The sequence below is a fragment of the Pelobates fuscus genome, chromosome 10 (genome assembly GCF_036172605.1).
Source record: "Pelobates fuscus isolate aPelFus1 chromosome 10, aPelFus1.pri, whole genome shotgun sequence".
Taxonomy (NCBI): domain Eukaryota; kingdom Metazoa; phylum Chordata; class Amphibia; order Anura; family Pelobatidae; genus Pelobates; species Pelobates fuscus.
Window position 1 is genome coordinate 11,692,521 of NC_086326.1, and position 13,217 is coordinate 11,705,737.

The window sequence follows — 13,217 nt, forward strand, 5'->3', positions numbered from 1 at the left end:
AGCAAAGTACCAACGAAGTAGTGGTGATGATATAATTCTCTCCAAGTGGCAGCACACAGCCTTGGTATGGCGGTGATAATGGAGGAGGTTCAACCTTAGCAGCATGTCAGACTGGAAGTGCATATGTAGGGTAGCAGGGGTATTGATCTCTCCTGCTACATGCTGAAGGGTTGGATAAAAAGCATGTTTTAAAATATTCTGGTAGGCAATCAGATAAATGATAATAGTAGAGCAGCTAGAGAGTAATTAGCTGATAAACTAAAAATTAAACTTTACTATTGGTACAATTCCAGGAAAGAAATAAAATGGCTGTTTATATACTTTCTCATGTTCATAATTTCACAGATGAGCAGCTTAAATATTATCACCAACACTAAAATCCACAGACCGCCGATATGCTCAGACCTAGATTTCGATATCAGAGGGTCTGAAGGAAAAGGCGGACTTGCAAGGACTTGTAAGTGAATCCTAATGTGTTTTACTATATACCTGGAAGGGACATATTGCACAATGTGTCTCTTTCTATGTCCGTCTCTTACCTTGAATCTTTGATCAGTCAATCATGTCTTCTATTTCCTCTATTTCCTTTGCTCTACTACAAGGGAGTCAGGGAGAGCTGTTGAGGGGGGCAGTAGTATAGAGAGGTGTGTGCCTTACTAAACACATTATGTAACTATTGTTTTTTATCATTATTGTAGCCCATAAATTGCAATATTACTATAATGCATTTACTGCAAAGCTAACAAAGGGAATGTAGCCAGTTGTTTGCTGCAGGCAACCACCATCTATCCTCTCATTGCCTTGCTCTGTTATCAATTAATCACCATCGATTGTCTTTCCTTTTTTTTTTTTTTGTATTTATATACATTTTATTTGCTAACAGAAATCACTGTTCATACTCTCTGTGTTTCATCTGTCACCAGCCATCCCTTTTCTCTTTGGTGAGCTTCAAGTCAATCACCATCCTCCCTCTATTTCCTTTGACCTTTTATCTTGCAAACATTCTCTCATTGTCTCCTGCTTGATCTTCTTACATTATTTTTTTTTCTCATTCATTTTTCTCTTTTTTATTTCCCCCCTCTAATTGTGTACTGGTCATCATTGTTTTGTGCTTTTTAAACCGACAGTATTTCTATTATTATTGTGTCCCCTTTTTTTCTATTTGTACATGTATTTTATATTTCTTCCCTTTTATACATGTCTGTACATTTTATTTAACAATTTTTCCTACTAATTATCAGCACTCTATATTGATGGTTATTGATTGCACTGCATGATAGGAACGAATACTCACTGACTGTAGTTACCTGTAAAAATGGGAAATCATTGGACCAAACATGCAATCTTGTCTTACAATCTGCCATTGACATTAAATGGGCCTCCTCGTTATCATTTTTTTTTCTTAATTTATTTGTATTGTGTGTCTCCAGTCTGTCATTGTATAATTTGGATTATCTCTCTCTGGCATGATTTTATAAAAGAATTGTCTCTCCATTCCACAGCTCCTCCTATACCAAAGGAACCAAAGAAGACTAGAGAACGCAAGGTCCATCCCGAAACATGGCTTTATGATCTTGTAACTGTAGGGTGAGTGTCAACAATTGTTATGTCTTGTAAAGAAAATGTTAATTGGAACTCAGTTGCAGAAAAATTAGTTCAGTATAATGTCACTTTAAGAGTTAACTAAAATAAAGGAAATTAATAGTATCTCTTGAAATAACAGTACTGTCATTTTAAGGATCTTTGCATTTGCACAGCAGTAATCAGAATTCCAAAACAAAATCTATAATTTTCCAAGCTGGAATTAAAGGGACACTCCAGGTACCCAGACCACTTCTGCCCATTGGAGTGGTCTAGGTGCCAACTCCCACTACTCTTAACCCTGCAAGTGTAATTATTGCAGTTTTTTATAAACTGCAATAATTACCTTGCAGGGTTAACTCCACCTCTAGTGGCTGTCTGAGGACCTCCAGCGTCGCTGTGTGAGGACCTCCAGCGTCGCTCAAATCCCCATAGGAAAGCATTTAAATTAGTTTTCAATGCTTTCCTATGGGAAGACCTAATGCGCATGCGTGGCATTGCCGCGCATGCGCATTAGGTCTCCTCGGCCGGTGGGCGGGATCAGTCTCGCCAACTGGCCGACAGAGTAAGAAGGAGGAGCGGCGCGGAGGAGGAGACAGCAACAAGGGACATCGTCGCTGCCTCAGGTAAGTGACTGAAGGGGTTTCACCCCTTCAGTAACCGGGGATTGGGGGGTGGAAGGGAGAGGGAACCTCCAGTGCCAGGAAAACGGATTGTTTTCCTGGCACTGGAGATTCCCTTTAAGCAGCAGGAAGGAATAAGGTAGAAACAGAATGCAAAGTTAGAAGCAGAAGTTGGCAGGTTAATTCAAGCAGCAGGAGTTTAAAAAGATCTATTTACTCAGTAGAAAGCTGAAGTCTGAGACTTGACTTGAGGCAGGAATAGTCAAAATTCAATCATTTACCTTGAGGTTTGGTAACAGGTGCAGTCAGAAGATAGTCAGTGGGGATACAGTGTTCAGGGCTTAGAGAGGTCAGCTTAAATGAGGTGAGTAGCAGAGGTTCGGTACACTTGTAGTAAAAGTAGAGGAAGCTCAGATGCAACTTTGAATCATGAGGAAACAATCTGAGTGATTTCAAAATTGCAGTGACTTCCCTAAATTGAGGAGGCAGAAGACATCAGATGCGATGCCCAAGTGATTGACAGAACCCGGAAAAGACATTGCGGGAATCGCAGATCAATAAGTATGATAACAATATAGTGTACTGTAAAAGAAATAGATAACTGGTTGGATTCTCCTCTCAAATGTAATTTTTAATTTAACGTCATCTGCATATAAATAGTTATATAAGCAAGGTTTATTAATACATTTAATTAATGAAAGAAGAAGCTTTGTTACCTAGAGGACTATTATTACACATTAGCAAAAGCAAAAGTCTTAAAGCGACACTGTCTTGCCAAACTTACCTTTCCCCTGTTTCCTCTTTTATTCCTCTAATTTTGTTTTTTTAAAGAAAACTAGATTAGATAGGAAGAAAGAACAGATTCTGAGAGAGGGAGAACAGAGGAAAACAATAGGAGAAAGGTAAGTTCTGAGTGACAGTCTCGCTTTAAGGCAGATAGAGAGAAAAAAAATAATAGTTTAGCTTAGGTCAACTGGACCGCTTTACAGTTTAAAAAAAAATCTGTCCACATTGCCCTGTGTTTATCTGTTTATGTTTATATGTACAGTGAAATACTGTGTTTAACCAAATTAAAAAGATGGCAGCAACCAAAGCAGAGTACTATTCATCATGGATCCATTCATTGTGCATTAACACATACTTTACTATTAGCTTCAATTGCAGCAGTGGAGCCAGTAGAATGTGATGAATGCTGTGTAAATCATGTTTTTTTGTATTTCTTCCATCCTTCCTCTTCCCTTGCAGACCAGAGGGTCACACACAGATTTCACTGACCACCCCAGACTCTATCACTACATGGGAGACGGATGCATTCTGTCTGAGTCAGTCTGGCTATGGGGAGGCTGAGAAAGTTGAGCTTACCACAATCCAACCTTACTTTATTGACCTGACGTTTCCCCACTCTGTGGTGCAGGATGAGGTATTCCCACTCACTGCCCAAGTCTTCAACTATGAGAAGACTTGCTTGGTGGTAAGTACCGCAAGTAAGACAAATAGCTTGTTTATCCCAAATAACACACAACATGGACATATTTGCTAAATATACCTACATCACATTTGAAGGAAGAAAAATATAAACGTGTTTCAGGTGCGATAAAGAACATTTTTCAGGTGCCTCTAAATGAACATATCCTGAAGCTAATGTAAGTCAGGGCTTTAAAGCCAGCAAATGAGCCACAGAAGAGGCAGATAGCTGCAGGTGAGTCAGCAGGATTCCAACCCCCATACCTCCCAAAGATGCAGGCTAAACTGCAAAACAGACTGACAGATGGCAAACTCCATTGGCTCACAAGTGTGAAACTGACCAGAAATGATGAAGATCAGAGTTCAACCAATTCTCCAAAAGGGATAGCCATGCCTGTCTGTCAACAGTGGCTGACATTGATTTTGTCTCAATGACAATATGACATTTTTCAGAGATATGTAGATTTTTCATAATTATTGCTCTAGAGAATAGTAAAAAATAAAGTTTAGTTTTTTATTCAGTATGTTTAACTGGACATAATCATAAGTAAACTTGTGCTTGGCACGATTTCTCAGTTCTTCTGAAAATAAAATTCGGAGTTATTGCTGCCCAGCCACATCTAGTTTCCTCCATGCCCCCACCAATGGGCATCGGGTGAAGGCTTCAATTTAAAGAATGGGGGTGATAGATTACTGTTTACCCTGTGCCCCCACAATGGGCTCTTAAATAAGTAAAGGGGAGTAATATAGTGTCTGCCATGTCCCCACAGTGGGGCTCTAATTATATTATTATGCTGTAATTATTAAGGATGTGTCCAATATCTCTGGATAATAACTTGATATGCTAAACTTGGCAAATTACCAGTGGATTAATAGAATTCACTAATTTCAGTTGAAAGTCTGAAATCCTGAATTATATTATTTCCTTTGGCTAATTATGAATCCAAAAAGTTTTGGAATCTAGATCAGCATTATCCAGGTATATGTTGTTTTTAGGAAAAAATTAAATAAACCAGTTATATTTACCTTTCGGTTTCATTGTTTAGTAGACAGAGCCCAAGATGCAGAGTAGTGCTGAAAGCAATGGACCAAGTTCATAGTACAAAGGGGATCAGACGAAGAGAGTAGTTGAGGAAACACGAGGTCAGGACAGGTGGCACAAGTTCAAAAGGCGATATTTCAGGCATCAGGATACAGCAGGACAGTCACTGAAGGTCTTTATATGATCAGGAGCACAGTACAACTGAGCGAAGAGTTAAGAGTGTGTGTGGTTTAAAGAGGGAAAGTGGATGGTCTTGTTCATTGTAGTTCCTCCCTGTTATCCACCTCCTGTACCTTTAAAAGGATCTGCTTTGGTGCGCACACATCCTTTGATATAAAATATAAGAAATATCTGGAAAAGTTTCTGAGTCCCAGAATTGATGTGGCTGCAAAAGAAATTGTCAGAGTGCCAAAAGAATTCCAGAGGGAAAGAGTTGAGTTTGAGAATGTGTCACAAGTAGGTGTTCCCAAGAGTGTGTATTGAAAAGTTTGTGTTTTTATTTTAAAGAATTTTCTTATCTGTCAATTTCAAACCCAACTATTTGAAATAACCAATGGAACCATATGGGTGTGCACTATTATAATGAGTGTTGACCTCATCCTAATGGTCAATTTGCTGAATTTGACCAATAGATGGTGTAATTGTTCCATGATTATTTTCATCATCAAATGCAATAACTACATTCTCTTAAGGAGTTATTTGATTGTGTTGACGAAAATTATGTGGAAAACCAGCACGTTTATGGTCTTTCAATCATGGAGACTTGTCAAAGATCTGAAGCTTTTGGTAGACTTTCAGACGATTCTGACATCTATGTACTCTTATTCAGCTTAAGTCTTACAATACGACCTTGCAGAATTATCCATAAAGTGTATACTGATCTCCTCGTTTAATTCATTGCTTATAAGAGGAGAATATCTTACGAGACATTCGCCATTAGCTTATCTGTGTCTAGATTTCAGTTACACTGACTAATGATTTAGAATATAATTGTGTGTGCATTAGTAATAATATGTTTTAACATTTAATGTATATATCTGTAATATATGCATCTTGTGTTAGAAAAATCTATTCGATATGCTATCTTGACTATATGAAATAATATTAAAGAGGAGTACTACCGTATGTATATAATCAAGCTTATAATTATATATTTTAATTATGGGCCTTTCTCAACCCCCTTCCTTTCTTTTAGATTCTTAGTCAAGCAGTGTGTTCACGTAAGCTGCATTCCACAGTTTATGATCAGGCTTTATACAGGCCTTGGAAAAAAAAGGATATACCTAAACCTATAAAATAAAGAAAGAACACGCTCATAGGGGATTAATGTAAATTCACAGGTAGCCCCTTATTTACATGTCACACTCACAAAATTGAAGTGATTTTCAGGCTCATCAATTTTTTAGATTCTCACGATGGAGTTCCGGAAAAAACGTCCGTCGATCCGGAAATGCTTTCGTCTTATCCTTCTGACTGGCTATGCAGAAGTTGTGTGTGTAACTGGAACGCATATGGGTTCCATTTCGTCCTTATACGATCCTCAGAAGGATTAAACAGTCCCAGATGATATAGAATGAAATTACTGTGTATTAGTCACTTATTCAACATAATCTTAAAACAGCACTTCTACTGTGATATTCTTATCAGCATACAAACATTCGTAATTATCAACATAAAAGATTTTTTTGAAAACATAAAATACAAATAAAAATCATCCTTTGAATAACCTGAATATATATTAGTTTTACATTGGTGATATAATACAAAAGGTAAGGAGTGACAAAAGAGAGTGAAGAAGGGGGAGTAAAGGGAGGGATTCTGGAGGCACCAGACCATAAAATAAGATAAAAAAAATAGATAATAATATAAAAAGTGTAACTAAACAAAATAAAATAAAAGATAAAAATAAAAATAGATATAAAAATCACGGACGTTTTTTCCGGAACTCCATAAAAGGAAATAGAACGAGCAATTGAAGCCCAGCTAATTGAAAGCAGCGGATTGGAGGAACGAAATTAAAAGCCGACGGGAGGGTCTTTAAAAGACAGCTGCAGTTCCCAGAAGATTTGAAGCACTTCATTTTTACTCCTGAGGAAGTCTGAGACTACAGACGAAACGCGTAGAGTTATATATATATATTTGTATTTTTATTTGATTTTTATTTGAATTATTTATTTGTTTTTCTGCCTAACACTTCTGCGAGGATCATCTTACTCCATATTGATGGGACATACAGAAGTGTATTTATGGGCCTTTTTACATCTTTTACATTGTAAGTGCAACCATTAAAGCTGATTTACATTTTATGACAGTGCTGTACTATGCTGTTTTTTATCTTTTGCATGCAATATCCATCATCCATTAATTACGAGGAATTCGTGAGAATCAAAAAAATTGATGAGCCTGAAAATCACTTCAATTTTGTGAGTGTGACATGTAAATAAGGGGCTACCTGTGAATTTACATTAATCCCCTATGAGCGTGTTCTTTCTTTATTTTATAGGTTTAGGTATATCCTATTTTTGCCATGTGTATTGAGGATTGAGAGGAATCCTTTGTTATACCTGACTAAAAGGAAGTAATTATCCTTTTTTTGTTTATATGCACTGCTCCTGGGTGGTCTAAATTTGTATTTTTGTATTTATACAGGCCTTGTCTCTTTTTACTGAATGAATGGAAAAAAAAGTCTGTGTCTTTTTCTGTTCTGCTAGCAAGCAAAATGGAGTCACACTTGCTTAACTGTGACTTACACTATAACATTGATTTTACCCTCAAAATGTGTCTGTCAAAGCTGAGTGTCATTTCTTTAGTGTTGTCACATGAAAAGATATAATAAAATATTCACAAAAATGTGAGGGGTGTACTCACGTTTGTGAGATTATAACGAGTTTGACAGGGTAACTGTTACAGAGTGAGTCTGACAAGGTAACTTTGTGAATGTGACTGTGTGTGAGGGGTAAGTGTAGGGAGTGACTGGACCTGGTAACTGTGTGTGAGAAGATAGTGTGGGGGATGACTGTAATATGGTGACTGTGTGGTGGTGGTGACTCTGACATAGAGTCACATGGAGAATGTGTGTGTGGTGGTGACTGTGGCATTGTGACTGAGTGTGTGTGGGAGGGATGTGACATAATGAGTGTGGGTAGGGGTAGATTGTATGTGGGAAAGTTGTATTTCCCTGTCCAGCCTCCTTACCTAGCTGTTAATTTTTTATTGTTTAGTGGATGGAGCCCCCCTCTTGCTTACCTTTTTGCAGTGAGCGGGGCTCTAATCTTCTTTCCCTGGTATTCCTGCAGTTCCTTGGTGGTCCATTGTGCTGCTAGTGGAATCTGCCCCATTGGCTGAGTGCTCGGTCCAGTCTCTGACCTGAAAAGAATATTTGCCATTTGCAGAGAGCTGCTCAGAGCCAGATGGGACAACATGCAGAGTGTGCAGTGCAGCTCCCTGAAGGAAGATCTGCAGAGCATGTGCATGGTGTGGGTGCTGTGGGGGAGATCAGCAGAGTCAACATTTGAATGGTAGTACCGATTCTGCTACCAGCACAACCATTGCAAACAAAATGTGTTTACAATGAACAGATTTAATTTGCAATGGTGATAATTATGGGTGTTGGCTTGGAAGGAGACTAGCACCCCATATTATTATTATTTAGGCAGTGCCCCACCATGGGGGCATGTGAGAGACTCTGTACCCTGCACTTTAATTTAAATTATATCATGGAGACATGGAAGTGAACTGTTCTTTAAATTTAAGCCCCACTGAAAGCACACAGATGAGGGCAGGTAGGGATATTGGGTGAGTGTTACTAGCAATGGAGCAGCAATATATGTCAACTTATGAAACAGAGCTTGGGAATTTGGGCATGGGGGAGATAAAAAAAAACTTCCTTTTACAAATGCAGGGATTGCAGTGATCCCCACAAGTAGTTTTTCTCACTGGGGGAAATAAGTAACCCTGAATCAAAGAGCAAACAAAATAGCTTGGCCATTGGCCATTCTGGTTGATTTGGAATTAGGAAATACAGCTCAGTATTCAGTTGCTGATCAGCCCAAATTCAGGCGACTTGCACCCAAGCCGAAACTGAACTTACAAGGATAATTAAAAGATAAAAATATTTTTTTGTATATTCCATAAGGTTATTCTCTAAAACCTGATCTTTAGTTACTGATATTTTGGTATATTGCAGACAATTTAGCTGTGTGACTTTAAAGATGGGATAATGGATTAAAGTTTTATATTTACTTACCTTGATGTATTCCAGTTAGTGTAGCTGTAGACATTTGGATATATATTCCTTCATACATGAGTGATGCAGTGATGACATTATCCGTCTTCTCTCATTGTCACAGGTGGGGGTGTGGCTGTCTGACTCTCTCGATTTTAAAGCTGTCAGGACAAATAACGAGGACACCCAATGCATATGTGCAGATCATTCTGAAATATATACCTGGAATGTCACTGCTAAGACAATAGGTACCATGAAACTTCACAATATTATGAACTTACAAAGCATTGTTATAAAGAAAAGCTTTAAATGCTGGCAATTATACCCTCGTAGACATATACTGTAAAAAATACACAGAGCTTTACATTCTAACAACATCTAACATACTCCCACATCTTGTCCGAAACACCACAGGACTTTTAATATTACTAGATACATAAGTGCTGTGTATTACTAAACAACTTAAAGGGACACTCCAGGCACCCAGCCCACTTCTTCCCATTGGAGTGGTCTGGGTGCCAACTCCCACTACCCTTAACCCTGCAAGTATAATTATTGCAGTTTTCATAAACTGCAATATTTACATTGCAGGGTTAAGTCCTCCTCTAGTGGCTGTCTATTAGATAGCCACTAGAGGGACTTTCGTGTTCATAGAACACGAAAAGTGTTTTAAAACTAAGCTGGACGTCCTCAGGTTATGTGAGGACCTCCAGCGTCGCCGAAATTCCCATAGGAAAGCATTGTATAATTCTTTCTTATGGGGAGGTCTAATGTGCAGTGGCCGCGCACGTGCATTATGTCTCCCCCACCTACGGCCGCGTATGCGCATTAGGTATCCCCCGCAGGCTGACGTCGGTGGGGGAGGAGCATGGACGGAGCTTGACCCAGCGCCGAGGGACATCGGCGCTGGACTCTGGTAAGTCACTGAAGGGGTTTTACCCCTTCAGCAACTTGGGATGGGGAGTGGGAGGGAGAGGGGCACTAGAGGGTCCTGCAGTGCCAGGAAAACAAATATGTTTTCCTGGCACTGGAGAATCCCTTTAAGATCACCTCATAAATGGCTAAACATGCAGAGTAATACATATTTTCCAGCAATACTATATAAATCATATGCAAGACATTTTCCTGTGACATGTTATTCACTGGACTACTGGATTGACCTGTCTATGCTCTAGTTCAGGCACAGGCAACCTTCGGCACTCCAGATGTTTTGGACTACACCTCCCATGATGCTTTGACATCTGGAGTGCCGAAGGTTGCCTCTCCCTGCTCTAGTTCCTTCTATTTCTTACACAATACTTATGCTACAATTCTGTTGTCCAGTCCTGCCCTCTTCCCCTTCCAGCAGGAACCTGCAAATCCAGGTTTCACATTGTGTCAGCCAGGTGCAAAAAGCCTACATAGTTGCCTTGTATTCAAAAGACCAACCATACATGCAGAGAATAGTGATGTCGCGAACATAAAATTTTCGGTTCGCGAACAGCGAACGCGAACTTACGCAAACGAACCGGGCGAACCACCATAGACTTCAATGGGCAGGCGAATTTTAAAACCCACAGGGACTCTTTCTGCCCACAATAGTGATGGAAAAGTTGTTTCAAGGGGACTAACACCTGGACTGTGGCATGCCGGAGGGGGATCCATGGCAAAACTCGCAGGGGTTGGGGCCAGGGGGGGAGAACAGTAGGTCCCCCCCTCATTATTTTTATGGCCCCCACCCACAGCGCAGGGGTGGGTGCGGGGGGAGGACTGTAGGCCCCCCCATTGTGATTTATGGCCCCCACCCACCGCGTAGGGGTGGGGGCTGGGGGGAGGACAGTGGGTTCCCCCCTCATTATTTTTATGGCCCCCACCCACCGCGCAGGGGTGGGGGCCGGGGGGAGGACAGTAGGTCCCCCCCATTATTTTTATGGCCCCCACCCACCGTGCAGGGGTGGGGGCCGGGGGGGAGGACAGTAGGTCCCCCCCCTCATTATTTGTATGGCCCCCACCCACCGCGCAGGGGTGGGGGTGGGGGCGGGGGGAGGACAGTAGGTCCCCCCCTCCAGTGTGTATCAGGGTCCCTGAGGACAGGTGTCAATCCATATCTGCCAAGTTACCCTATGTAGGGGGAACAGTCCCTATTCTGATCTGTGTCAGTGTGTATCAGGGATCCTTAGGATAGGTGTCAATCCATATCTGCCAAGTGACCCTATGTAGGGGGAACAGTCCCTATTCTGCTCTGTGTCAGTGTGTATCAGGGATCCTTAGGATAGGTGTCAATACATATCTGCCAAGTGACCCTATGTAGGAGGAACAGTCCCTATTCTGCTCTGTGTCAGCGTGTATCACGGATCCTTAGGATAGGTGTCAATCCATATCTGCAAGTGACCCTATGTAGGGGGAACAGTCCCTATTCTGCTCTGTGTCAGTGTGTATCAGGGGTTCTTTAGGATAGGTGTCAATCCATATCTGCCAAGTGATCCTATGTAGAAGGAACAGTCCCTACTCTGCTCTGTGTCAGTGTCTGAGGGGAGTATCTGCAGTAATACAGAGTGTCTGGAGGGAGTATCTGCAGTAACACAGGGTGTCTGGAGGGAGTATATGCAGTAACACAGGGTGTCTGGAGGGAGTATCTGCAGTAACACAGAGTGTCTGGGGGGAGTATCTGCAGTAACACAGAGTGTCTGGAGGGAGTATCTGCAGTAACACAGAGTGTCTGGAGGGAGTATCTGCAGTAACACAGAGTGTCTGGGGGGAGTATCTGCAGTAACACAGAGTGTCTGGAGGGAGTATCTGCAGTTACACAGAGTGTCTGGATGGAGTATCTGCAGTAACACAGAGTGTCTGGAGGGAGTATCTGCAGTAACACAGAGTGTCTGGGGGGAGTATCTGCTTGTAACATTTATATGCACTGAAAAAAATAATAATAATAAATAATAAAAAAAAAATAATGAATGCAGCTTCCGAATGAATCTTGGATGCTGTCCAGGAGGTGGGAGGGTCTGGAAGGGAGGGTCTGCTGCTGATTGGCTGGAATGTGTCTGCTGAATGTGAGGTACAGGGTCAAAGTTTATTCAATGATGACGAATAGGGGGCGGACCGAACATCGCATATGTTCGCCCGCCGCCGCGAAGACGCTAAGTTCGCCGGCGAACCGTCCGGGACATCACTAGCAGAGAATTCCACAGTGTATCTAAGTCTACTCAATAGGCCTCCAAAGTCAGAGAACATAGAGTTCTAGGGTAGACATGTGCACAGCAAAACATCTGGTTGGTCCAATTTGATTTGCCCCAGAAAAGAAAGGTTTTGTCGATGTGGTGTTTCTGTTTGGATTTCTTTCTTTCATGCAATCATTTCAAGAAAAAGGATTCACACAAACCAAAATAGCATGAAAATGCACCTATCAGTGTAAAAATGCACATATCAGTGTACTGCAAAATATGTACATAAAATAAAAAAATGTTCTGCATTTGGCTCACAGATCAAGTGAGAACGAATAGTCAATAGTGGGGAAAAAAATGGAGCGGTAAACTTTTTTTATTTTACATATATAAAAATTTTATATTTACTATATATAATATAGAACTATATAGCATTTAGATATTTTTTGTTCTGTTCCTACTTTTCTTGCCTTTTAGTTTTTAAAACCTGTGACCCAGTTTTGCAGTGACAGTAACACAAAAATCGGAGCTGTCCTAGCAAATTTGGAACTGTTGGCACCCATGCAACATAATGCTAGCATATACATGTTACAAGTTCATCAACGATAAGGTCTTCTTCCTTGCCACACTTTGTAGGTAAAATCAAGCTGAAGGTCAGCAGTGGAGCACATAAACTGGAGGGAGCTTGCCCAAGTGATCATGTTGATTTGGGAGAAAAAGAAATAGAAGATTCCTTGGAAAAAACCATCATCGTAAAGGTGAGCATTAGAATAATACATGGAGTGTCAGATAAATGCCTTCATTGAATGTTTTATTGTCACCTGTTACATGTATAGTGCAGTGCACACACTGTTTAAACTTTATGAGCATGTTTTTATCTTATCCATGTATTCCCAAAATATGCAAGTCTAAACATACATCTGAATCAGCGTTTAATGTAAAAGGGAGGAGGGACTTAAATTTAATGTCGGTTAGGGTGGCTCCGATAAGGTTTTTAAAATGCAAGAAAAATATATCTAAAATTAGATTACAAGACATTTCATGAGTAAAATAGGAACTTTCACAATAAAATATGTTGGATAAAATTGCTAAATTTAAAATCAAACAAATTCTCTCAGGTTGACATTTTATACTTGGTT

The 13,217-nt window shown here is 40.4% G+C and overlaps 1 long non-coding RNA gene across 1 annotated transcript; it reads left to right on the plus strand.

Moving 5' to 3' along the window:
• Window positions 1-427: 427 nt before the first annotated feature.
• Window positions 428-3,666, plus strand: LOC134575466 (uncharacterized). The gene is made up of 3 exons (XR_010085672.1): window positions 428-457; window positions 1,503-1,587; window positions 3,450-3,666. It is a non-coding gene; the product is annotated as an uncharacterized LOC134575466 (long non-coding RNA).
• The last annotated feature ends 9,551 nt before the right edge of the window (window positions 3,667-13,217 follow it).